The sequence below is a fragment of the Falco rusticolus genome, chromosome 5 (genome assembly GCF_015220075.1).
Source record: "Falco rusticolus isolate bFalRus1 chromosome 5, bFalRus1.pri, whole genome shotgun sequence".
In the NCBI taxonomy this organism is placed as follows: domain Eukaryota; kingdom Metazoa; phylum Chordata; class Aves; order Falconiformes; family Falconidae; genus Falco; species Falco rusticolus.
Window position 1 is genome coordinate 42,849,018 of NC_051191.1, and position 24,785 is coordinate 42,873,802.

Consider the following 24,785-nt stretch of genomic DNA (forward strand, 5'->3'; position numbering starts at 1 on the left):
TGAAGATACAAATCCTAATAAATCATTAATTCCTGTGATACTGCTCTCAATTCTGCTGGTGTATTTCCCAGGATGCAATGAGAAATCTACGCCCATATTTCAATGCCATGGGAGCACGAAGGTTGTGAAGAGGAATATACAACTTCAGAACCTGGAGAAATTCCCACAGATACAAATTTTGGGGATGATACCTGCAAACCATTTTACAAAGGACTTCTCCAGAAATCCTGCTGTTAAGGTAACCTTGCCTGCTGAAAACAACAGTGGGGAAATGGGAAATCTGGGCCAGCATTTAAGGCTATTTTGATGATGCTTCACTGCAGCACAACTGGTAGAATTGAGACCCCCAGGGGGCAACCAAAGCTCTTAAGACTTGCCTCTAAAGAATACTGTGACTTTGAAACAATGGGATAAAGACTTTGCTTTCCTTTCTAAGAGAGTTTTTGAGGAAAATAAAGACACTACCACTGTATCTTGAGATGATGCATGAACAGTAAAAGCCAACACAGGATATGCTTTAATTAAGCACCTACATTCCTAGCAAGAAAGCTAAATAAAAATTACTCAACATAATCTTTCACTAAAAACAACAGTACAGAATTCCTGAAAAAGGCTACTTTATTGAAGTATTTAATTTTAGGCCCATAACGTTTATTTTCCATTACACACCGAAGAGCAAAATTACATGCTTTAAAGCACACAAATATTATTAATAATAAAAAGGAAAAGAAGAATATGTAAATGCTGGGGGGTCTTTATGAAAACATGAGCTTTAATTCAGACAGAATTAAGTTATTCTTTAACTACAAGAAAGAAACTATTAAAAGAGTGCATTTTTCATTTTCAAATGAAGATGGACATGGTCCTGGAAAACATGCTTGAATTAAAATTACTGGACTCAATATAAAGGTAAATGGGTTAAGTTTAACAACTCACTATTTACAAGTCAAACTACATGATCTGATGAACTGTTGTGACTTCCACTGTAGAAATACAAAACCACAGAGGAGTTCTAAGCAGACATATTTACTTTCATCTTAAACACTAAATAGTATTATATTTTTCAGTGTATGAAATTCTGTATATCGATACTGTGTTACTTATTCAGTCGTTACCCCCCGTATTTTTACAGCCACAGGCAGTCTTTTTTCTAAGGATTTTGGTTTGGAGTCATTGAACAATGTGTCTGCCCTCTCGTGGTCACACTCACCTTTGTATGTTCCCACATGTTTTATCTTTTTTAAGTTAAAAGTGTACTTCATACAACTACCACCTACGAGGTCTAACAGATAATTTAGCTTTTAGTCACCTGGGCTGGCTTGCTTTCCAGTTATGTAATTGCTTATACTTCATCTTGTCAAAGTGTAAAAATATGTTAAGGGCGAGTGTCAAGAGGATGGGGCCAGGCTCTTTTCAGCGGGTCCCAGCGACAAGACAAGTAGCAATGGACAGAAACAGGCAATTTCAACTGAGCATGGGCAAGAACTTCTTTACCTTGAGGGTAACAGAGCTCTGAACAAGCTGTCCACAGAGGCTGCAGAGTATTCTTCTCTGGAGATATTTAAAACCCATCTGGACGTATGTGACTCTCTGCAACCTGCTCTAGGTGAACCTGCTTTCGCCGGGGCTTGGACTGGATCTTCAGAGGTCCCTTCCAACCCCGACTGTTCTGTGATTCAACTTTATCATGCAGAAATAGCTAGCAGATAATTTAAGATGCTCCTCATTTTGCCCAAACTACAAGAAAGCAGAAAACTTTCCAAAATTCCCTATAATAACACCTGAAGTTTCAATTTATATTGATATTAGATGTTTGATATTGGCTGGGAAAAGATGTTACACCCTGTAATACACTGAAATGCTGGCTACTAGACTCCAAGTTCCATAAATACATGAAATGCTTTTGAGGGAAAAAACGAGATATTTAAAAGACTATTTGCACATGAAAGGTGTCAGAGCTGTAAAATATAGAAACTTCTACGATTTTGTATATCATGCAAGATAGATATAGATAAAAACATCCAGTAAGGATGGACCAGGGTCTGTAGTCCAGTTATTAGTGCTGCTCCTGTGACAGCCACATGTTAGCCCATGTAACAGGGGAGCAGTCATGCAGCTTCCATATGTGCTTTGTATTATATATCCAGCAAAAAGTTACAGAAAACTGTTTTCCCAGCTCTATGCCTTCAATCTCAGAGAAGCAGTAGGTGGAATCCTCTTTCCTTCATTATGTGATGCTTTTAAAGACATTAGATGACGTATAAACCACACAGACAAACTTCAGGAGTATTCAAAATACACTTGGTATGCAGAACACTGACATCAGATTTGTTGGTTGGTTTAGATGTCTAACCAAAAACCAGCTCATGAGTAGACAAAAGCAAGCTGAATTATACCTAAGGTACACACAGCTCCAACATGAAGGGTGGTTCCTTCACACACCCACTGATGTTACAAACACCCTTACAGTATTAATTGGACTGGACTGCAGTAAGAGTGATAATAGTTCTTATCTGTTCCATGGCCTAATCAAACCTATGCCTAGGGAAGAATAATGGCACCTGCCACTGAAAGAGAAGCTCAGAAGACTGGATTCTCTGCAACAGCCTCAAGAACATATGCTCCTCCTTCCAGCTTCATTGCCAAGATATTCCCTATCTTTTGGTGTCTGTGAAATACACTATAAATAAGAAATGGTGTTAAATGGAAGCAGGTCTTCTTTACATCTGGTGAAAAGACCATACCCCGTCCAATACCTCCAGTCACAAGGGCTCTTGTTTTCCCGACTTCCAGATTTGATCACTGCAATACTGATGCATCACAATCCCAACTCCAGCTGTTAATGTTACTCAGAACTCAATCCACAATGTGGAAAACAGGTTGCCATTATGTCCTGAACAGATTTAACAACAACAAAACCTCGTCACAGTGGAACCATTACATTGCTCATAACTGAAAATGCTCACCATCCATGGAGAACACCATTCTTCACAGCAGCTGGGCCCAGAACACAAAACTTACTGCTTCAGGACTCAAGAATGACTAGAGGCCTCAGTTTGTCCAACCAAAACTGCATGCAAAAACTCCATTTCTGTTCTTTTCTCTTTTTATGCACAGCTCCCCTTTTGTAAACTTGAACTCAAATCGTGGACAGTTTTGCAAGGATGGGAAAGGAAAAGAAATACAGCTCCCTTTTGTGAGCTTCAGTAAGAATATCTAGACAGAACAGATTAAAAAACAGTAAAACAGCTAGCACAAACTATTAACATCTCATCTCACCCAAGGTGAGAACCAGGCTTTGTTTGTGGCCATGGAAGAGTTGCAACAAAACTACCAAATTCAGCTGAGCTGAAAACCAAAAAAACACCTTTCATCTTCAAGAAAAGAGCAGCAACTCAAGGGAATTAAGCTTCCTACTGTATATTTAGTTTGTCCGGATACTACAACATCCGTCTACAGGTTGGGAGGGTTTGCTGGAGGGACCTACAGATTCCAGCCTACTCATGAGCAGCAGTAACCACGTCATTAAACCAAGTCACTGTTTATCCAACCAAACGAATAACCACTGCCAAGTTTACCACTTCCTGGTATCACTTGAAAATTGTAATGAAGAAGGCATGTCAAGCACCTCCAGCATTTTGATTCCCATAGAGAGGTGAACAGTGGCAGAAAACCCCACTTTTTAGTCCTTCTTTAACACTGGAGTAGTAGTGAAGAGGACAGTCTATCCTGTTACCAAAGGTAACTTGTAGTGTAAAAGCCTACTGATGAACAACACTGAATTTTTAAATACTCTTGAAATGCCCTTTAAATGTCAGGGAATATGCCTTGAAGATAACAGGGGTATGTAACATTTTCCTTCAAATTGCCTGATTTGATAATTCCTAGCAAAAAATCCCTCAACCCTTCACCAACAGTAAGACAAATTCTCGTTTTTCTTTTTCTGCTCCCCTTCAAGTAACGCATTTCCCTGCTTTTGACATGCTCTTCAAAATTCTTCCCTCCCTCAAGACTGGTTGCACTTCCCACCTCACACCAAGGAGCTATCCCCTGCTTCATCCCACACTTTTATGCATGAGTTGTATATACATTCCCTCTCAATCTATTCTACTCAGAACCCCCAAGACTGTTGCCTTTTCTCTTTTAAGATTTCCAGTAAATTTTGTTCCCAACTCCCTCACTTCCACCACTTCTTTCTCATGCAAAAGTCAGTAATACATTTTGTTCTTCATCCTTCTCCTTGTACAGTGGTTCTCCTCATGGATTTTTTTTTTTTTTTTTTTTGGGCATAATTCATTATCTCCTTTCTTTGAATTTTGTTCATTTCTACTACCCTGCCCACATTGCAGTATTCAGCAGGAAAACTTCCCTTAGCCAGTGCCTATGCATTGGTCAGTTAACTCCATAGTATCATTCTCCACCAGCAGAACTGTTCCCTGACTCCAAATCTTGTACAAAGCTGTCTTTTGCACTAATTGATTATATACAATGCCTTTGCGTACACACAGACACACACAGAGCCCTACAGCATTGTGACAACGTAAAGGCAACTCCTCTATATGAACCCTCAGAATCAAGTTGGACAAATGCAACAACACTGAAAACACAGAAAAGAGGAAGTTAGAAGTGACAGTCACACATCAGAAAGACAAAGAAAATATGTATAAACACTGTAAGCTCCTCACTGAGATAACAGTGTAAAGGAAAATGGTATGTTAATATTTTGGGTAGCTGTCTGGAAAAGCCTAATTAGTGGCCAAAGACTAACTCATACAACCAGGAAGTTATGGATGTTTTCCTCAGACAAGCTGTTAAACAGTAACAATTTACTTTAAACCAGAGGAAATTAAAAGGTCATATATACCTAACGGTGCAGACGAAGTATTAGGACAACTGTATTCCCACTGAGATACATCCAAATTCAGCAGTCTTACATGAGTATTTACAGAATTCAGAGAGACTACGTTTGTACTGATTCTGTCTGATTTAGTTGATGATTTAGACAGCTAGTTCCTTTCTAATGTGGCTGTTTTTTAAAGTTATCACGTCTACATAAGCTGAACTGGCTCTTTTTTTCCTTGCTTGGCTATTTTTGTGCATCTGAGATGCTCTGCGTGAAATGCTGCTTTTTATATAAAGTTTAGTTGCTTAAAGTAGAATGGGGGTACTGTGAGCTCTTACAGAAACATTTTATAATTCAAGCTGTTACGCTTCCATGCTAAAAAGTTAACAAGGGGAAAGCTGTAATGACATTATGAATTGAGCCATTTCAAAACTGAAACAGTGTAGGAAAACAGTGTATTCACAAAATGAATACTAAGATACATTTATCCTGATTCATAGAGCAAAAGAAAAAAAAATTGAAAGCTTCTTAACAACAGCTAATAGAGGATCCAGATGAACATTTCTGTACTTATTCAACATTTACTAGAAGGGAGAAGCTAAAGAGCAATCCAGAGGAGTATTTGCAATGCAATTAGGCCAGACAAGTAAGTCTGAATGTATGCCAGCTGCAAAGGTCTGCCCTTAATTCACACAATCAAATGTCTAGTGTGTCGCACAGTGTCTAGCATCAGTATCTCCAGTACTGAAAGTCTCATCAGATATGTACTTGTTTACTGAGCATCTTAATCGGGGTCTAAACACATATCTAGCTGTACCTTCTAGCAGTCTATATGCCAGTCCATCACCATCTGTCAGTTAAAGCTGCCACAGATAGAAAAAAAATCAATTCAAACAAATGCATTCGGTACTCAAACTAAGCTATCATTCAGATTTCAATATAAGACTTGAATTCCTTTTCAGTGTTCTTCAACTTTGACCCAGCTCTACCCCCTCCTTCACTGAAAAGGGCAAAGACAACAGCCCAGCAAGTGGGACAGGCAAAACAGACCTCCTTTGTTCACTTTTTCCCTTTCAGTTTTCTATTGAGGTAAATAACTGAAAGCTCAGCCAGCCTCCAGTAGCTCAGAATAAGCTCAGAAGCTAGCAATACAGCTAGCTTGCAACTATCCTTTCCTGGTTAACAAATGGCAGGACAAAACTTATGGTGCATCATGTTAATCTTCTTATTGGAGATTAACTCTTTACAAATTCCCTTAACATTATATTTACAAGACTATTAATAAATGCGTAAGTTACAGTATCTTTAATACTAAACTGAATAGGCAATACACATACTTACCAATTTAAAATGCAACAGATTATCACTGCGTAGAAAGTATAACTGAATTTTTTGAATACTATCAGCCCACTCAGAAAGGCAAAATCAAATTCATTGCATATTGCCCAGCAGACAACCTCCTACATTATTCCCTCAGCTTACATTACGCAGATACATTTCTCTCTATGGCTTCCCGTTTTACCAACTCTGTTCATAACATGTAACAATAGTAACATATCCAGTGAACACTGAATAGCCCAGCTTTACTGTACTATTTCAATACACTAGAAGGTAAAGTAATCAGAGTTCAAGGTGATTTGGGACAAATGAATGAAACTACAGACTAACAGCAATTCCACAGCCGCAGGCAAAAGAGATCTAATTTTTAGGCTGATTGAGTTATTTGAGCTGTGCAATAATCTACTAACATAATATATGCCCAAACCCTTAACATATTATATGTTACGTCCAGATACCATATAGAGTCATTCCCCTACAGCAGGAAGAATGGGGAGACTAGCATTACCTTTTCCGGACTTGAAATTGGAATCCTCAAACCAATAAAATCTGTCAGAGACACACTTCATTAACCCTCCAAAACTGTAACTTGGTTACTAAAGCTTCTGCCACCACCAGAGTGATGGCAGAGTACCAGAGAGGAACACCAAAGCACAACAAACTAACAGAAGGTAACAGTAAGCATCTACTGGATTTGTTATTTCATTTTCTGAAAATAAAGACCATTTTAAAAAGCCAAATTTTCTGATTACAACCCTTCTTATCAAACAAGCTGTGGTATACATGCTCTATATTATGCTTGCTGCAAGAAGATAAGGAACGATAACTAAGGCTCATATTCTGGTGATCTCATTCACCTTGAGCATTATGACTTTTGAGTATTTTTACCATGACCAGTAAGACTACAGAACTAAGATACCAATATGAGTATAATTAATCGTGGATTTATTCTGCAAGTTGCGAAGAGGGTTTTAGCTCCATCATTAACACCAGCTGGTACACAGTACCCCATCATCTGATGTAGTCACACAGCGGTACAGTTTTCCCTGAGCTACGTTGCCTTTGCACAATCCAGAATGTGAATTCATTCAATGGATCCTGAGTTCTGTCAACGTCAAGTAGTTTTCTGGTTTTGCTTCTCTACATTCAATACTCTCACAATACAACACCTTCCCAATTCCGTATTGATACAGTCTGAGAACTAATTTTAGACACCCAAGTGAATTTCACAGTACTTTGAAATTCAAGTAACTTTTACAGACTTTAGTATCAAGCTTTTTAGCAACTCTGGTCACTTGCTGTGCAATTCCTATTCAAAACTAAGGACAACCATCAACTTAACAAATGTCTGAGGTGTAATCATACAAGTGGCAATAACAAACAGGTTAGACAAATATTATAAATATGCTGCACCTGCATGTCAGGTTTCTGACTTGTAGGTCCTTTGAGATAGTCTGTAATACTACAGTATCCTTCTCTTTCCAGCCAATTCTTTGCCAAAGAATACCAGCATATATATATTGGTATATATATATAGCACTATACCAAAGATGCATCTCCTGGTATATACGCTGCTCTCAAAACTTAAAGTCCAGATGCCTTCTGATGTTGTACAGTGACTTATTCTACGCACAGTCCCATATAACTACTATCCATAAATTACCACATCTATTATATTAAATTATGGAAGAAGCTGAAATTATTAATAGCGCACCTGTTACACACAATCAAGTTTTCAGGTTTCATCTACCTTTTCTGTAATATACTTAATTAAGAATCAAAATTTATTTTAATACTCAGAAATAAAGAAATATACAAAGACAGGGAAAATTAGAAAAACAGAAACCCAGGTGGTTAATATTGGCTTCTTTAAATGACGAAAAGCTGGACCTTATGGATAAAAGAACGCTGTATCATGATCTATAGGTCCCATTGCAGAATTACATATCACATTTTCCATTGTTTTACCTAACTATACAGACAGCCAAGAAGCAGTATTCCTTTCACAGATTACTTGTCAATATCAGCAGCCGTACTGACTGTGCTGAAACACACTATGATCGTAAATATTTAAACAGCTTGCCATTATTAATCAGGTACTGTTTACACTTAAGACTCCGAAGCCTTGGTTTAAACACATTTCAGACTTCAAAACTAACCCATCTATGCCGAGTTCAGCGGTTGCTGAAGGTTTAGTTAGCGATTACTTTTTTAAGGGAAGAGCAGGCGTCTTTGCTGCTGAGACTTGGTGGCAATTTTCTGCGTTAATCGCCATCAAGAGAGAGGAAGCAGAACAAGGGCAAATAGGAACAGCTCGGGATCCAGCCACATTCCAGCTATTTTAATACCTAAACAAAACCGGCGTTGCGGCTCGCCGCAGGAAGCAAAGCGCAGAAAGGAGGGGGGGTGGGGGGGTGGAATTAAATAAAAAAAAGCGCAGCAGCTGATAAATAAACGTGTAAAAGGCGAAACGCGGATCCCGGCGCTTCAGCACAGACAGCTCCCTCCCGCACACGCCGCCCGCCACCGCCCCCGCCGGGCCCTCGCCCCCGCCGGCCAGCGCACGAAATGGCGACCTACCCGCTGAGGGACGTGGGCGCGTCACAGCCGCGGAGCGTCTCCGACCGGGCCCGGGCCCGGCTCCGACGCTCCGCGGCTGCGACGCGCTATAGCCGGCCCGCCCGCCCCCGGGAGGTCCCCACCGGCCGCCGCAACAAAGCCCCCCGCAGCGGCCGCCGCCGCACCGGGCGGCCTCACCAGGTGCCTCCTCATCAAGCGGCTGCCGGCGTCGCCCGCACAAGGTCTCCGCGCCCCGGCGACCAGCCCGCGCTGCGCCCCGCCCGCCCGTACCCACGGAGGAGCCCCGGCCCAGGCGGTGCGGGCGGGTGGCTCCTCACCGTCGGGGCGGCCACCGGCTGCCGGTGCGGCGGGCGGGGCAGCTCCCGCAGCCTGAAGCGTGGCGCGGGGACGGGGAGGGCCAGGCCGGTACTCACGGGAAGCTGCAGCCCCTCCGCGGGGAGAGGGTCGGCGGGACCCGCGGCCGCGCTCTCCCTCCCCTTCCTCCTGCCCGCTCGCCGGCACAGCGAGAAGAGCCCAGGCAGGCGCGCTCCCGCGCCTATCACCTCCCCGGCACCCCCGCCCCCGTCGCACCGCGGGGCGCGCTCCCGCCGCGGGGGGGTGGGGGGGGTGCGGGGGGGCGGGGAAGGCGCGCGTCTGCGCGAGCTGCGCCGGGGCGCGCGCGGCCAGCGGGCGAGGGCGGGGCGGGGCGGAGGTACAGCCGCGCGGGTCCCTCACACCTGAGGTGTCGCGGGGCGGCGAGCGGGCTCCATCTTGGGCATCGCCCCGCGCCACCGCCGGGGGAAGGGGCCAGCCACAGACGTCCTCCGCCGGGGGCGGCTGCCCACCCACCTCCCTCCCTCCCTCCCTCCCTCCGCCACCTGGGCGAAAACCGCGGTAGAATCGCCCCCGCGCCCCGCCAGGGGACCTGCGGGCTGTGGCGGGTCCCGGCTTCCCTGCCCGCGCCGCGCCTGACAGCCGGCCCTTGCGGGGAGCCGGGCGGGTCCCGGCCCGCCGGGAGCCTCCTCAGCGGCGGTGACGGCCGCCCCCCTGCCCGCCCCGGCCGGGGGAAGCCGAGCACTCGCCGAAGCACCCCCGCACCCACCCCCGTCAGCGGTGCGGGCCCGGGCAAAGGCAGCGTTTTAAATAGACGCATTATTTTAGCCCGGCAGTGCCCCTCTAAATAGATGGTTTCAGCTAGTTCCCAAACTGGAGACAAGGATATTATTTTACGCTCGAGAATAGTCCTATTGAACTCGGTAGTGCAGCTCGCATGTGTGTAGTTAAACACGGGTGTTGGCAGGATTGGAGCCAATAATTTTGGCCGTTGTGGGTACAACAATACAGTAAATGAAACTGACTTCAGAAAGACAGAGGCTTGCATTGCCGGCTTCTTCTGGGGGGCGGTGGAATCCTCTGCGGCATGCCAGTTGTCCTGGGGACTGCCGCAAATAGCGGGGCCGCTGGCCTGCCCACAGCCCGTACCAGCACGATCTTCACCAGTCGGAGCAAGATTGAATTAGGTTAAATTTCCAGTTCACAAGTTCAGGAAGTCAGATGCTCAGATGTGATCGCTTGAAGAGAAGCTCTGGATGAAACTGTTTGGAGTCGTCTTGGATGAGGGTTATGCCAAACAAGCTTTCTGCTGAGCACGCCTCTCAATTGAGAGGTGCTCACAGTGCTCACCTTCCCTTTTACATCTTGCATTCATTTAATGCACAGTGTCAGAAAGCATTTTAATATCGGTTTGAGACTTATATAGACTATGCTCAATATTGCTCAAAATCAATACAAGTCTACGTTTAACGTATAGTAAATGTTATCTGCCACTGCTGAACTTGCTTTTGGATCAGCCATTTTAGGAACAGCCCTTTGTAGATTGCAAGGTGGCAACTTTTATAGTGGTTAACTCTTCATTATACATTTCAGAAGACAGCTCTCAAGGTGAACTCTAACTCAGTGGTGAGAACTTAATAGTGCAAAACACAATGATGAACAAAAAGCCCTTACTCTGCATCTCTGCAGAAACCCCATTACGACTGGCAAGTTAAATCTGACATCTGACCTACTGAAAAACAACACTCTAGATGAATAAGAGATTCTATAAATGATATAGCACATGGATATAAATATCCAAGGGTTAAACAATAAGTGAGACGCTACTGCTTCAGACTTTGGAGATACTCCAGCTTCTATCAATCTGAGGCCAGGATATTATGTTTGAGATGTGAATATGCAAAGAAGATCAGATGGATGTGAAGAAAGTCCTTTTTATAAAGAGAGGGCAGTGCTTGAATTTATTGCATACCCCTAAATGTTCTTTACTTCCATTTGTTGCGCTTTTTTGTTTGGTTGGTTTTGGTTTTGCTATACAACTGCCATATTCCCAACTAATTTATTTAATCTTAACTACAAAACCACCGTGGTCTAACACGGGGGTGAAAACATTAGAATATTGCCTGACTTTGCTTCCGAGGTACTATGTTCCATAAGGAGAATATGTAGCTACTCCTTGAGAAAATAGGGGTATAAAATGCTGAGAGAAGGTTCTCAGACAGCTCTTTTTTTGCATCCTTGCCAGATTCCCAGGGAAACATAGTGATCCAGACCTTCAGAAGGTGGACTGAAGAACTACAGGACACTTCAGGGGAAAGACTTCAGTTGAAAGTTTAACTTTCCTAAAATGTAAGAGCAAAGATCTGGTTAGTATTTGGATAGCAAATCTACCAAATTTTATAAGCACAAACCAGTCAACTGTGGCAAACCACTTGGTGTAGGTTAGACCACAGAAACAAATAAAAAAAGAGATTTCACTGTTGCAGGGAGGGTGTAATAAACAACTATATTGGTGTATGATTAGGCTGAAATGTTGTAGCTGGTATAATACCATTATGATTAAAATGGAAAATTAAAACTCCATATTATTTATATTACTGAGATAAACAAACACACGCATAGAGTAGCACAAAGCAGAACTTTCCAAATGGTGACACACATATAATTATCAGTAAACAAGTAAATTCAAAGGTTTATACAGCCTATTACTGAGCTAGGAGGTATTTCTGCTAGTGATGGCATCCACTATTGTGGCCATCCGTACTGGCAGTAGGATGGTGGCACGAAGCAAAAAGAAACAGGTGGGTTTGTCGGTGTGGACAACAGCCATTATGATAAGCAGAAGTTGTGTGGCTGAAGGAATATTAGCTTTTGGAGTTCTCTGCTGCCTTGCATCTTTTCTGTAGTCATTATACTACTTTTTGCAGCATTTCTCCTCACTTTGCCTGCTGCAATTATATCCATGGATGGGCAGTTCCAAATGTAGTGGTTTAGCCTTCTTGTTGCTTTAATATCAACCTTGATTCACTTAGCTATCTACTGCCTTTTTCTCCTTCTGTGGTGATCTGTTACAGTTTTTCTGTTTGTTTACGGAAGCATTGATCAGGTACACAACACATTCACTTAATTGGTACACAAAATTGATACACATACACATGATCTCAGCATTGTGACACAGGAAAAGCAATCAAAAACTTGCCTGTGGTGAGTATCAGTCATGATCTGGACATCTGCAAAGTGTCTTTAGGAAGAGGTTACCAAATAAAGTATTCAGAGGGCTGGTACATTGGAAGAGGCTAGTGTTAGATGAAAAGAATTCTTAGACATTTTGTTCCTGGACCAGACCTTTTTAAGGGATATGGAAAGACATCTTGGGTTGTTCATCTCACCTAACTTTAGATGTCTACTATGTGAACGTCTGCATCTGAGCTAGTCACTCTCTTCACTGAGTGTAAAGGGAACCAGAAATAGGCACTTTTATTCTATGATTCATCTAACCTATTTTAGATGCCTACGTTAGCATAAGCTGAGTTGCATCCTAGAAATGCCTGTTTCTCCCCGTTGACTGTAACAGGACCAGCGGGTGTCTTGTTCAGCTGTAAATGTCTACATTGTAAGAGTCTACATTTACTCAGCTGAATGCCACCCGTGTGTTTCTAACATGAGTTATCCCACTGTACCACTATTGCACTTGTTTTGAGGTCTTACAATGGTGAATGGAGCACGGTGTAGCCCCAAAAAAGTAAAATGGCGAGGAATATCCAACTGAACACATTGGAAGTCAATAAAATTTAGACTAATCATATTCAGTAGATTATGGGGCCTCCCAATCAAAAACTGAACAACTTTTGAGATTCATTTTAATCTAATTTATTTATGAGCATTTCAGATTTCTTTTTGCAGGATCTTCTGATACCATAACAGTAAAGTAAATGTACTTACTGCTGGACTAACACTTTTCAGAAGCTAGTGTTTATTTACTATAGCAGCATAAAATGTGGATATTTCTAAAGCAGAAAAGAGACCAAAGACAAGATCAAAAGCTTAAGTGGTAACGTCTAATGTTGAAAGCTGCACTACTTGGTATGTGGTAACAAAATCAGCTTTCACGGAGAACCAGACAGGGGATGTGTTTTGATGTAAAATATGTTGAGAACTAGGCTAGCAAGAAAATCGTACGGGAGAGACACTGCACAGAAGTGTTCTGATGTGCTGTCAAGAATTGAAAAATAATACTTAAATTTAGGCTTCAGAAATACTCTCTCAAAAGACAATTTGTGACTACAGTTAGGTACTGCCATACCTGATATATAAGCTATAACCTAGGTTTCCCGTACAAGAAATCAGGGTTCTTCTAGCACCTAAGGCAGCTAGCAGGCTAAGCAAAGAGCCAGTTAGTGACAGTCACACAGAAATGCTGTGGTTTTAATCTTGCCATTTTAGGACTCGCTGGGAGACACTGCCAGAGATTCACAGGGCTGAAACTTCCTTCAGGAATTAGATGCTTGAATGCAATATGGGAGGAGAGGATCCTGTTCTTCGACAGGCAGATGGAGTGGAGGAGCTGCTGGTGCTATCACCTGTCCCATCTTCCATTAGCTTGAGTGCTGAGAAAGGAAGTAGGAGGTCTGGGTTCAGTTGTTTCCTTTGCTTAATGAACTTTACTTAATGAACTTTTAACTTCTCTGGGCACAAACAACAGCATCTAGGAGAATCTGAGGATGAAGACAGTTTTCAATGCACTCCCTTATTGATGCTCTTCCACCTTGTACAGGATAGTTAAACACTGAAAGAAAGTAAGATCACACACATAAAATACATCTTGCACAGACAGAAACTCTGTAATCGATATATTTGCCTGTGTATTGGGAATCTTGAGTTCTAACCCTATATCTGCACATATTTCACTGCTTTTTTCTGGTTTTTTTTTTGGTTTTTTTTTTTTGTTTTAATTAAATTTATCACTGGCCTCCCTTCTTCCCAATAGCCTGACTATCTAGACTAATGTTCTCTTTTGTGCCTATGAGTATTTAATAATTCCATGCAAAGTGAAGTACCTTTGGGAGGAGAGATGGCACCACCATTTTATTTTTGAATACTCCATTTCTTAGCTGGTAGTTAGCAAAGGCTGGAAAAGGAGTTAAACAAATGTTTCACACACCCTGGACTATTCTAATCACAGGAAGATACTACCATCAGCTCGGTTTTGTGTCAAGTTTAATCTACCAGATGGATGTCCTCTGAGAATGCTTAAGAGATCAAGTTTTCAGATAAAAGAGAGAGGTGAAGTTTTTGAAACATCCACAGATACCAAAGTATGCAGACCACAGTACGTTTGGCCATGCTCAGAAGGTGATCTCAAGGAACATAAAGGACCGTTGGAACTTGTCAGAAACTTGAGAGAGAAAGGATTATATAAACTATGTATTCAATGTGATCCGTGGCATATTACAGAAACTACATCTATTTTTGACAGCTGTACTCAACATGGTGAAATGGCTCAAGTCAATGGAAATTTGATATTGATTTCAACAGGACCAATATTTTATCTGGTATATAAATAAGGAAGTCCTTCACACACAGCAGATTAAACCATCTGCAAACACCAAACACATTTTGTGTGCATGATTAGAGTTCACATTTTTCCATTAGAAGATACTGGATGAGACAGTTAAAAATCTCTTACAAGCCTAAGTCACAGGTCAAGGTTCTTGAAAAACTGCTCCACAAACATCAAAAGTCTACAGACACCAGGAAATTTATCCAAGGGACTTCTACAGAGCTGAATACTAAGCAGCTCCATTTTCAAAAATGGCTTAACTTTAAGCTAAGCTTGACCTTATGATTTAACCTGTTACATCTTTAAGCTATGTGTCTCGCAGGTTAAGAGTGTTTGTCTTCAGCGGGAGTTTTCCATTATGGAAATGAGCTAGGAAGCAACTCCAAGATTCTGGAAAATGCCTAATAATAGTTATTAGAGCTGTTAACCCTTGCTTTAGTGAAACTTTATTCCAATCCACCATGCACTTGTTTATTGTGCATATACATCAGTTTATTAATGATTCACACATAAAAAAATTAAGCATGCACTTAAGTCTTTTCAGATGACAGAGAAAAAGAGCAAAGTTGGTGAAAGAGTAAGGTCTCCTGCCTTTCCCAGCACACGAACATGAATTTTGATCACATGTAGTAAGGCTTAGAATGAAGGAAAGGTTTTGCCTGGGAAACTGAGAAGAAAGAGAGGAAAGCTGCGGTAAAAAATTACATCAATTAAGTCCTTTTGAAGTTACCCTTTAGTCTTGAAGTAGAAAAACGCCCAAAGGGCTTTTCTAGTCTGCTTGCTTAAGATACACCTTCCTCTCTAAGTCTGTTGGACCTTCTAAGGATGAGATGAGTTTTAAATTAAAAACACACCATTGCCCCTATGTTGCAATTATGTTTGCTTATGTTTGAATTCCCTGAGGCAGTTTAAGTGAGAAAATCTCTGGATAAATTGACTGGCTTTACTAGGTTCCCAGAGGAGAGACATCAGTGTGTGGTCCTTATAGATTTCTGAAGCAGATGATAGTGAACAATCAGCTTTGGGGTTTTTTCTGCATAACCAAACATATTGCCAGGATTCTCTTGTACTGGTCACCGTATCAGATAATTATGTATTCCTAAAGGTCCACAGAACTGTAATTACTTCAAGTGAAAGGTTTCACTCTTCATGTTTTTATTTCTGTCAGTCCAACATACCAAAGAAAAAATTATTTCTGACCCTGAAATGTGCAATTCATACAGGCAAAACACCCAGGACAGGAGGAAAAGCAATACCTGCACAGCTTATCACCTCAATAACAGTGCCGGCTGTAATGCAGTATGTGAGTATTCTCAGCTTTAACTGGCAGGGAGGTTAGTTAATAATTCATAGGGTCTGTCATAATCCAAGCACCAAATGGCGTTTAGAAGATGTGATTGATGATCACTGCAACAGCTAATTACTAGCCATTTGGGAAGCCTGGAAGAGGAGCTGAGATCCCCTGGGAATGTTCTAGTTGTGATGACCTCTAGGTTTGAATTTAGTTTAAGAAATCTGCCCCAGGTGAATCAAATACTTTGAAGGACTCAGAAAAAAAAACAAACCCTGAATATGTTTAATGTGGATCACAAAAAATGACTTAATTAAAAACAATGCATTTGTGCATCACAAGAGATGTACACATTTAACAAAAGAAAGGAATTTTAAAATTAAAAGATGGGATGTTCTAAATGCTGACAGGTGACATTCTGTTGGAAATAATTCTCCCCATGCTTTTGACATTCAGTTGAGGTGCAGCAAATTTTGAAAGGTCCTGTTGCATGTGCAGATGTGACCCTCAGCATAACAGAAGTAATACCTTTCTGTTTTCTCCTCATTGCTAATAGAAAATTGCATTGATACATGAACAGCATAAGCAGATCTATTAGGTTTACCATTCTGTCTCTAGCAGATGAGTTTCTGCCTGTGTTTCTGTATTTTGTTTGATCATTTTCAATTCATGGTATACCAGCATCGCACTTCTTAGTAAAGCTACAGCGTGCTTCACTAAGTCCTCTCCTAGTTGATCTCTTCTAACCCCATGCCCTTTGCCAATAGACCCTGAGCTTCATTATTTTTCCTTTCTTTTCTGGCAAGAGCATATAATTTTCCTTTCACAAACTGAAGGAAAGTGACACAATTTCTAAGAATAACACTGGAAATTACTTTTCTCTGTCTCACTATTTACACTTTGCTGGAAGAACTAGTATCACATACAGCAATTATCGTGAAGTTTGGTATTTTCCATCTGTGTGCTGTATGTCACTCAAATGCATGAAAAATGTTAGTTAATGATGTATGGTCCCTGGTGTTCACGCTTTTCTCTCACTGGAAGCGAGCCCTTTTCCAGTTTGTGTTCCTAAGATTGTCAGTCTTTCAGTCTGTGACTGCCCTTACTCCTTCCAATGTGCTCAGGCAGGGCTCACATTTAAAGGATAATCACTCACCTCCTCTGGTGCTGGAACCTGCTTCCCTGCTTGCTGTGATGCTGACTGCTACAAGAGTCCAGCAGTTTCCTCAGCTCAGGAGTTCCCTTGAATATTTTGAAAACTTGCAGTTTTAGTAGTAGTACAGGTACCAGCAGTATGCCCTCAAATCAGCCGGCCGAAGTCACAGAGCACAGACTCTGTGCTGTTTCGTCACCAACAGTGGTGTAAAGTTTTTGTGGTTTACTCAAACTGTCTAAATACCAACTGAATTTTTCATTTCTTTAATAATAAAAGCAGAGTGGAAGCAAGCCTAAAAAGGTAAAGCATGCAGTTTTGTTGCTCCTTGGTGCTGTAGAGCCCAACTGATGACAAGCAATATGGTTGGTCCATAGGCTGGCACTAGCTCTCACAGGTGTAGCTGGCAGACTCTTGGTACCCAAAGCTGGGTGAGCCGGCCAACCTTAGGAAAGGCAGTGGAAAACTCTGGAGCTATGGAACTGATTCCCGAACTTTTAAATCTAATATGATCCTTAAAATGGCACAAGGAGAATGTCTGTACTCCTTACAGGGAACTTTTAAATGAGTGTGGATACATCCAAGTTTTTCTGGAGTCAATACATCCAAGTTTTTCTGGACGTGTGCCTGCACCTGTTCACTATTTTCCACTACCATGGACCACAGAAACAGCTTTAAGTCTGAGTTTCTGCACATATTTAAATATGCTAAATAACCATTTTATTTTGCACATTCAATGGTAATCTGCATATTTGATATATGAATGTCTGTGATCAATCACAAGTGAAGTTGTGGCTTAATTTTTCAGTCTGTGCCTTCAAGACAAATAGATTAATCTGTCATCTAGATTTCTCTTCAAAAACATGGTATATATACCTTTGACATCAAACTTTTGTTTTTTTCTGCTAACCTTCACTTAAGTTCTGAAGCTATTTTTTGTTGTGATTAGTGACGAACCTTCTACCATAACCAAAATCAATCCCTTGGCACTATCTATGATCTTCTGATATTTTAGCTATGTAATAATGATTTTCTCATTTCTCCAATCATCTGTTGTTCTGGGAAACATTTGTTCTCCACTCAAAGGTTTAGAAATGCTCTAACACTGACTTTTTTGAGCAGGAAAAACAAGGCTATTGCTTTTTTTGCTGTAACACTTTCATCATTCTTTGTTCCATGGCACAAATTCAAGAAGTAACATGAAGAGAGCTATCTTAGGCAAGTACACTCTTGTCCAGAAATAAACAGAGAAATAGATGAGCACAAAGACTGTTCTACAAATCATTTAACAATTGTTTATAACAGCAGCATTAGGTTTCAAAATTAGGCAAGGCATGTGACCATTCATGTGTCAAAGACAGTACTTTAAAAACACAGCATTGGAGGTACAGGGACATCAGAAGCCAAACCAGGCATAGTCAAGTTCACAGGGCAGAGCTAAACAAAAAAAAAAAAAAAAAAAAAAAATTCTTCAGAATGTGGAACAATGACATAGAAAAAAGCCCCTATCTTTTCAGGGAAAGAGAAAGGGAAGATCTTAAAGCAGTACTCGGGTAGGAACTCATATAGAAATGCTGCCATACCTTTTGTCCCTAGGGAAGTGAACCTAGACCTTGATTCACAACAGCTATTGTTCTAGACCTTGAAAGCGAGATGAGAATGAGGCAAGATGACTTGTCTGAGAAAAACTATGAAATCCCAGACATCTTCACAGAGCTGTGGAAGAGTAGATGCAGCTGAGCGTGCAGCAGACTGCTTGCCACCATCCACTGTGACATCTTGTTTTAGTAAGGAGAGAGACATACATATGCGTAGAGATAAGAGATACAGAGCTCTGACACCTATACCTCAATAAAAGCTCAAAGATCTAAGATACTAACATTGAGCCTTCTGTGATCTGATTTGTTGACCTTCACAGCAGGTGACTGCAGATAAGAGGCTAACACTAAAATACAGACTAGCTGTAGCAGGTATTGTTTAATTCAAGCTAAATGAAGACTGCAGTGCTGTATCTCTATAAAGCTATTTGAGCATGTCTGCATCAGATTAGAAAACCAACTACATTCAATCATTTTCTAATCTGCTGTTTACTGTTGTGGAGAAGGGGTTTATGAGATGCTATGTGTTTGTTTTTACAAATACAGTCTGACAGGGTGACTTACCTTCTGAAGAAGCTCTTTATTCTTGTTTCTTTTTAGGTAACTAGGGAAGAAAAGCTGTCCAGGAGCTGTCATGATAAAAAAGTACATATTTCTGAGCACCTAATTAGTTCTGTTTGCTACTTTGTACAGACTTCGAGGTCTGCTTTGTGCGGTTTCAGATTCATCTGTTGTCTCCCCTTAGCGTGCCTCTGGCAGCATCCATAATGTTTCAGGGCTCTGGAGAAAGACCCAGCTGATGGCCAGGGCCATGTTCCTCCAGTAACAGGACTCTTACAGTACCACTGAGATCACTTCCTCATGTGGTCTGCAGTGATGTGAGACTGCCAGCACATATTCCATGCCACCTCCACGATGCATGGTTTTGCCCACATAGATGGCACATCTCTGCAAAAGCATGGCAGCACAGGCACATGTGGAGATGAATTAAGTTTTTCAACCACCAACAGGAGATTGTCCTCTCACATGATAGAAAAGTTGACACATGGAATAGTGGCCTGCTTATTCCCATGTCACCCCATGATGACAACCAAAAGTCATAAAAGTAGGTTTTGCAGAACAGAACCAGTACTTATGCTTGGGCTTGCTGGGGAAACATGCTCCCTTCCTCCCACACCTGAAAACCTGCTCTAACACCCCTTAGCCCAACACTGAATCTAGCTTGGGAACTGGTGTTGTCTCATAGTGCAGTAGATTTCTCCAGGACAGAAGGTTGGCATGGGAGTCTTCTTTTGAGAAACTGTCCTGGGCAGAAAGAAGGCATGGCACCAGCTCCATCCTAAGAATAACTCTGCCCATTTCACAGACATCCCTGTATGTCACCTGGGCATTTGGTACCAGGTCTGTCAGGGATGCTCTTATAGTAAAGGTTACCAAAATGAGGTACCTGCTGTCAGCTGGAGTTTATTTGTTCTGGGGATTCCTCTGAAGTTCTTTTGCAATGGGGAACTCACCATGGGGACATTCTGCACAGAGAGCTCTTGACACTGCCAGTCAATGGCTGTAGGCTTTGGGAGTCTAAGCCAAACTGGAAATCAGACATTTTGAAGCATTTTGGAGACCAGAGAAGTAGTCCTTTCCAGTGCTTCTAGTGACTTTGAGCTGACTGTGGGCTATAGTGACCATGGAGTATTGTTTTCTGAGGCCTGGCTGCCAGAGCTTCTTCTGTACAAAGTAGCTATTGTGAGGGAGGAAAGCAAAGGCATTGTGTCCTGGACAGCAATAATGATCCAAGTCTCCTTCCTCATTATCTCCAGCAGGAAGGAGAAGTATCTTTTTCTGTGTGGATTGATTTTGTAAAGGCCTGACCAGATGGAGTGCATACTAATATGAAGTGGCTACCACTGTACTGTGGAGGAAGAGAATATCTGCTGAATACCTACCTATTGCTGCCCGCGTACAGCTGCCACAGCGTCCCATGCCAGCAGAGGCCACTTGCAGAGTGACCAAGTGGCCATGCAGCCGAAACTGCATGAAGTACGGCTGCCTTCTGGGTGTGCCACAGTGACAGTACCTTCCACCTACTCGTATCAATTGCTGAGAAAAGACAGTAGCCACTCTACATTCTTGATCTAACTTGCTGGATACATTTGGTTCTGGAAACTAATTGCTTTTTTTAAGTTGGTTGTTTGTTTTTTTTTTAAATTAAATTTCATTTGAATTACAATGTACCTGTTGTAAATGTATTGGTTTGAAGAGATGATGTTTACCTGAGAGGCTGCAGTGTGCTGAGCCCTGCATAATAGATGAGGAAAAGCTTTCCTTTTCTCAAAGACAATCTGAAGTGAATGCACTTTACAGGCCAGAGATAAAATATATAGGAACAGCATCACATGGCAAGTATTTTGTCTTGATTTTTTCTTTACTATCTCTAATATACACAACTATTTTTATATACATATAAACCCATGCAATAAACAGCTGTCCAGAGCATACTTGCTTCCTGACAATCTCATCTAAACTTTGCTTACTGATCTGTAGTTCTTCCTAAGAATTTATGATACATCTAGTGCAAATTATTTAAAACTCAGTCTGCTGTAGAAATATTATTGTCTTTCCTGCGGTATTCATACCCAGATTTGTCTAAGTATTGTCCAGACTTGCTTGGTGATGGCTTTAAATCTAACACTTACCAAGAAATAAACCAGCTAGAAGGGACACAATGCACAAGTTTTGAAGTTTCAAGTTTTGCTTATGTCTTAGCAGACTCCGTAAAGTAATGCTTTGAAGTCAAATTTAATAGTGCCAATGGTTTTGTCCTTTGACTCCACATTTTAAGCAGTACCTGAGATACCTGCTTTTCCTTGCAGGAAGATAGAAATATCCTGTACTCAGCTTTTAAAACTCTCATTAAAACCAACATTTCTTCTTTTTTTCTTTACAATATAGGTCTTGTCATTTTGTTGTTTAAAGTGTTCCATGGCTGCCTGACTTGCCTCCCTGAAAATGTATTCAAACGAAGTACGAAAGGAGAGGACAGGATCATATTTATGATTTCTACAGAGCAGCCAGTGAGGAAGCATGGAACAGCAGTTTTGCTGAAATTATGCCCAAAAGTAGACACAGACCAGGTTTTGAATAAATTAATTCTGGGGATTTGCTATCAAAATTCTGAGACATTCTGGAAGATGATAGTATTGTGATGATTATCTTATTCAACTACGAAATAATGCTGTGAGCACAGAAAACTGTTCCTTTTGCAGTTTACAAAATTTTGAAAATGAAAAAAAGATTTTAAATGCTAAAATTATGTTTGCTGAACTCTGCATTGTGCTTTAACGGTGTTAGTAACCTCTCCAGGCCACCTCTGTGATTTTACATGAAAATGCTGTATCACAGCTTCTTCCTGAAAGGTAAAGATTTCAAAATGCTACTGTATCTTTTTTATGCTATTGCAACTATATGGTGAAATAGCCATTGATGATATTGTTACGAGAAAACAATAAATTAAATTAAATCATAAGTAACAAGCAAAATTACATTGCTACTAAGGATTAAACATTCATTACCAGGGATATAAGTACTGGAGTATTTCAGTGCTTGTTTAATTTTTATATTATGCTGAAAATTGCTAATGGTTCCCCCTTACCGAAGTCTGCCAATTTCATTGAAATAAGTAATAGTATTGTCCTTGTTAAATCTTGAAGGAAGAACAACAATAATAGTAAAAAACACATACTGTTATATAAGTAAGTGCAAACAGCGAAGGCCATCAGCAAAGTATTGCACCAGGTGACACACTGGAATTAACTGGTACATACCAGGAGCATACCTGACTGTAGGTGTGGGAAAGAGGAGGCCGGGGGTGAGACGGCTGAGCAGCAAACAGGGGGTTCGGGGGGCAGCAGCCCCTTGAGTTCACACCTCAGCAATGTGCAGCTGGAGCAAAGAGCAAGCCTACTCATCTTGAGGCTACAGAGTTTGAGGAAGAGGCATTTGGCACGCTTGTTTTTCCTTGAAAATGAATATGATTACATTAAGAATATACATTACTTCTAGCACTGAACCATCCCTTAACTGGAAAGTTCTGCAAGGTCTGAAAATTCATCCCACTTCTTAGGCATCAGTGCAAAAAAGAAAAAGTGGTTTTGCTTTCTTGCCTTATGTAGTTGAACGTACAAGGCTATGGGTTTATATCACAGCTGCACCTGGGAGAGCAGTCCTTAAGCAGAAAGAGGAAGCCTTAACACAGCCTCTCCTGCAGCAGATTATGTCTGTATTTAATACTTGACATTTTGAGAATAGTCTTTTAACCAAAGAAAATCAGCACTATTTGGACCCAGCAGCATATAAGCATTTTAATGTCTGATGAAAAATTAATGGTGCCAATGAGTAGTAAGCACACACTAGATTTTTCCTTCACCTTTCATGTGTCTTGTATTACTTAGCCTCTCAGCTCTCTTCACCAGCAAGGAAAGCAAAATAAATTAAATGCTCTGTCAGTGGTGGATCAAAGACAAGAACCTTACTTAGATCAATCCTTATCTACTAGGCCTAATGAGGAGGAGCTGTTAGAAGCTTCCATAAGCCTATAGATTCTGTTTTATATAAGGGGCTAATGAGTTCTTACCTGCTGTGTGGGTTAGAACGGATTCAGCTGGTCATGGAGACTAGTAGCTGTTCTCATAGTGCTTTATACAACACCATTTTCAGGAGCTAATTTTCTAAAACTTACACTAAAACAGTTTCTTTTGCTCTGTTAATTATTTTTATAGCTATTCTGTAATCTTGCTCCATGGGACTTTAGCACCTTTTTACCTTCTGGCTAAATTTATTTCTGGTCAGGTTGAGCACCTCTGTTTTTATGCAAATGTCCATCAGCATATGCTTCTTGAAGTATTTTTAAACAGCACCATGTACGCCCCTTCCAGCCCTTGTTTTGTTAGATGAAACAAACCATGCCCTCTTAATCTTCCCTTTGGCAGCCCTTCTTTGCATCTGTTTTAGTCTGAGTATCTCTTTCTCTAATAGTAGTGACCAAAACTATAATTACATTCGACTGCTGCTGACTGTGCTTTCTGCAATAAAATCAGTATCTTTGTATCACTGCTGGAATGGACACTGACAGGAAATATACTAAAATCCATGATCACACTTAACACTTAAAAATTTTTATTTTCTTTTCTTTGGTAATGAAATGTCCTTCAATTAAGATCTTCTGCATAGATAATTAGAAACCAATAGATGAACTAGAGGCTTTTTCTGACTTTGCATAAAAGGAGATTATATCTATACCTTTTCATTTCATGGTCTGGACTCTTTCTTGCTGCCTTTCAAAATCAGAGCAAGGAGATTATGTCAATTTTGCAAAGATTTGTTTAGAAAGTTATCATTTAGCCACCTGTGAAGTCCACCTCTTAACATTAGTAACTCATAAGTTTTAATTGTTTAAAAATTAAATGGAAATGTTATCACTTTGATTACTACAGGTAAGCATTTTCTTAAATACTTATCCCAAAACCCTATGACTGCAAACTTACGAATTCAGAATAACACCTTTGATAGCCTTATGGATGATGCCATGACTTTGCTCTTTGCCAGGGGAAAAAGTATTATTATGTGTGTTGTTCCAGCAGACTATCACATATTGTCTATGTTGCTGGCAACACAGCTTAACTCTATACAAGGTGCCTTGATCAGAACAATGGTGAAGTTTCTTTGTTATATGCTTAAACTATCTCACACCGATGGGAAAGGCTTGATCTTTTCTTATTCTTTTACTTAGTTCTTAATAGTTGGAATGAAGAAGGGAAGTTTGTAGGAAGTACAGTTGCACCAAGACCATAAAACTCCTTTTTAGTATTAGTGCCCTGTTCAAGAAATTACTTTTGGTGTCCATAATTTAAAAAAACAGAGGGGGTGGTGGTGGTGAAAATGACCAACATGCATTCTTTCACTTAGCTTTTAATTGCTGTAGTTTTTTAACTTCTTTCTCGCCGTTTCTCTTCGGGAACAATCTAAAAACTTGAAGGCTACAGCTTATGACACTTAGTAGCTTCACTGGCAAAAACAAGCCAGAGAACAGAGGGAGTACCACAAAAGTATGGTCA

At 40.9% G+C, this 24,785-nt stretch overlaps 1 protein-coding gene across 27 annotated transcripts in view; it reads right to left on the bottom strand.

Annotated features, from left to right (window-relative positions):
• Positions 1-9,322, bottom strand: part of NRCAM (neuronal cell adhesion molecule) — a 166,122-nt gene extending 156,800 nt beyond the window's left edge. For 8 of the 27 annotated variants that reach the window (XM_037389672.1, XM_037389671.1, XM_037389696.1 and 5 more), the window contains exon 1: positions 9,175-9,320. The gene's annotated coding sequence lies outside the window, so the exon portion shown is untranslated. Of the gene's footprint in view, positions 1-8,938; positions 9,124-9,174 lie in introns of those variants that run through there. The other 19 variants (XM_037389658.1, XM_037389661.1, XM_037389662.1 and 16 more) reach the window with 4 other exon arrangements.
• Between the last annotated feature and the right edge of the window lie 15,463 nt (positions 9,323-24,785).